Here is a 3,647-nt window from a genome sequence, read left to right as displayed (position 1 = left end):
ATTCCATGTTCTGACCACCATATTCTATCTTTCCGGTTTCCTTTTCCTTACCTCAGCAAGCCTTCAACATTTCAGGACTTCCAACTCCCTCATCATCTTGATTATTTCTTTTCACTCATTACCCAGGTTAAATTCAACATTTACTTACTACAGGCACTTCTTTTTAATACACTTTAAACACTTTTGCTTAGAAAAATTATGGCTGACTCATGTGCAGTTTTTGCCATCAGTTACTAGTGAAGGAAACCATACAACAGGTTGACCACATATCTTAACTAGGCCTTCAAGGCTGTCCAGGAAGCATACTGTACTTTCGTAGTCCAATGATCCTCAAACATTTTGGTATCAAGACATCCCTTTACATTCTGAAACATTAAAGACCCTATACAGGTTTGGTTTATGTGGATTATGTCTATCTGAATATTTGAAATTAAAACTGAGAAATACTTAGAATATTAGTTTATTTATTTATAAAATTACATGTTAACATAAATATTTTTATTAAAAATTACTATATTTTCCAAAACAAAAAAATAGTGAAAAAGGGATATTGTTTTAAATTTTTGTAAACCTCTATAATATCTAGTTTATGTGAAGACAGCCGGACTTGTATCTTTTTCTACTTTCCAACATGTGATTTATTTTGGTTGGAAAAGGGAGGAGAACTTTACTGCCTTTTTAGATCACTATAGATATTTTTGCTTGATATTATATTGAAATTCAATAAGTGGTAATTTCTTAAAGCTTAGTTGCAATGTCAAATCAGATTCTATACCAGTGAACTTTTGGTACTATGTTACATTAAAATCCATTGGCCTATCTTGCATTTTGAATGGTCCTTTACTCATGCATGATGTTATAAAATCATTTGTAAAATAATGGTTCATTGAGTTATCCAGCTCTTTTGAATGCTGGCACATTTCATTATACAACATCAAATAAGTCACATTGTGAACTTGTGGTTTCCTATTTTATTCTGTTACTACTATTATTTATTTTAATATTCAGACTGTCCCCAATTTGGCCAATGGAAACCCATTAAATCTAATTTTTATGTCCCTTGGACATCAACCCATTATTTTTTGAGCGCTTCCCTACTTTCTAGCACAAGAAGTAGTTCCAGGTCCATCTTATACCATCTCTTTTCTAGCTATGGAATCAGCTATTTCTCAAATAAGTCCTGAATTTATTTAGTAAAAATATTACATAGAAAGATGTGGGAACTCGATGTGCTCATTGCTATTAGGTGTTGTTGATCCCAGGCTCTCAGTGTTCAGAGCTGTGGAATACATAGATATACATATATGAAACACACACACACACACACATGCACACATACCTATACAAATACAAACATATAATTTATATGTATCTATATGGAAAACTCTAAATTCAAGTTGCAATCTTCAATTCCAACCCAACATCAGAGTTCAAATTCACTTACTCTCCACATTTGTAAATCTTTCCTCCAATGGTGAGAAGCTTTGCTTCCATTATCCTTAAAATGGTTACTCATTTGATCTGTTGCACTGTAGGTAACCAATCTCTCTTTTCTTTTTCCACCACTGGTCTGACCAGATATCATCTCACCTTGTTATGGTTGTCTCCTAAAGCCAGGCGGCTCCCCCACTTTCATTTTTCCTCATACTGCATGGGCTTTGACATCTTGAATTAAAACACTTTCCCCATGTAGATGCTTTTCTAACCTTGTGTGTCCACTCCCTCTCATAGACACCCTGCTCATTCTGCTAGGCTCTTATATGCCACCCCAATGTATGGACACTGTCCCTAGCTCTTTCTGACTATCATCCCACATCAGGCTCCTCCTCCTCCTTGTGAAAACCCTTCTAAACCTCTTTAGACTCTAACTTTCCATGGATGCACACCACTGCCCCCCCCCACCTTCCTCCACCATTTCCCTCATGAATGCTGTCCTTGTTTTACTTGGGCTCTCACACTCAATGCCAACTTACTCCTCAGTTGGGATGTCTTCTTTATTTCATTCAGGATCTGATGCCGAGTACTGATCCACTGTGGGACCCCTCAACACAAACTATCAACTCCTATGCCTATCTTGCTATGCCATACCTAGGAAATTTAGGACTGAACTGTTAATGGAATGGAAGGGAAGGAAGTATAGGGAAAAGAAGGGAAGAGAAAGAAAGATATGAGAAAGGAAGGGAAGGGAAAGAAAAGAGGAAGAAGAAAAGAACTCCGGTATTACTCAATGAGTTGGTAATTAAAATTTTGATTACTCTTTGATCCAAAAATTATTTATTAATTTTAGTTAGTAGATTGTTTGTGTTGTAGACATGGATTCAGATTTTATAGTGTTATTTAGAGATAGAGACTACAATTTCTGGTTTTGACATTTATGGTCAATGTATAAATGTTCATTATGTGCTTGAAAAGAATGTTTATTCTCTTGGGCAAAATTTTACATACATGACGTGAATAATTAAATTTTCAACACCTCTATATTTAAAATTTTTAATGTTATATTTTAATTTTAAAATGTGTATTTAAATCATCCTCTATTATTGTTTCTTTTTTGACACTTTATCTTTGGATTTTTTAAACAGTGTCCAGTCTATGTATTTTGATCCCTCATTAATAAACAACTACCCTCTGTCTTATTTAATATTTCTTATAATAAACTCTACTTTCTATGGCATTAACATTATGATGCTTGGTTCTGCTTTGTTTAGTTGTTGCAAATTTTAACAATTCTGAATCACTTCATTTTAGCTTTTGTTCTTGTAAAGTACATTTTTAAAATCCCTATTTGAATCTCTATATTTTAACAGAGAGATTCAATTATTTACATTCACTGTCACAAATTATATTTTCAAATTTCCTTTTAGCGATTTTGTTTTTGAATTTAGGTAAATATATTTTCTGCTCTTTCTTTGTTTTCTCTCTTAATATGCTGACAAAGGATTTGTTGTTTTTCTCATTGCCCATTTAATTATGTGAAAGATTTATATTCTGCTTTAATTGAGCATAAGGTGTTTGAACTCAATTATTCTATTTGTTCTTTTAAGAGAAATAGAAGTTCAAGTAAGTTTACAAAACCTTAATTACCAACATCAAGAATAAAACAGTATCTATATACTATATCCTATCTATATAGGAAAAGAAAATTAGCATTTCTCTTCTTTTCACACTTTTCATCTATTATTGTTAAATTATTTTTACAATGTCTTTCAAGAATTTTGGCCATGTAAATTTAGTTTACTAATCATACTTACAGCTATTATTTTGACACAATTCTTCAGCTTTGCATTTTTCTTACTACCAAAGTTTTCATAATGATTCTTGTTTCCAGCTTTACTGAGATATAATTGACATGTAACATTGCATAAGTTTAAAGTACACAGTGTGATGATTTGATACCCATATATATTGCAAAATGTTTACCACAATAAGATTAGTTAGCACATTCTTCATCTCACATAATTACCATGTGTTGTTGTTATGGTGAGAATATTAAAGCGCTACTCCCATAGCAACTTGAAGTATACAATACATTATTGTTACTATAGTCACCAAGCTGTACATTAAATTCCAGGAACTTATTCATTTTATAGCTGAAAATGTGTAGCTTTTGACCAACATCTCCCCATTTCCCCCCACCCTTGAGGCTC

The sequence above is a fragment of the Lynx rufus genome, unplaced genomic scaffold (genome assembly GCF_022079265.1).
Source record: "Lynx rufus isolate CCGP_SWC_20201006 ecotype Redwood Valley unplaced genomic scaffold, mLynRuf1.p SCAF_19, whole genome shotgun sequence".
Lineage (NCBI taxonomy): Eukaryota > Metazoa > Chordata > Mammalia > Carnivora > Felidae > Lynx > Lynx rufus.
Note: the sequence above shows the minus strand (reverse complement) of the source record.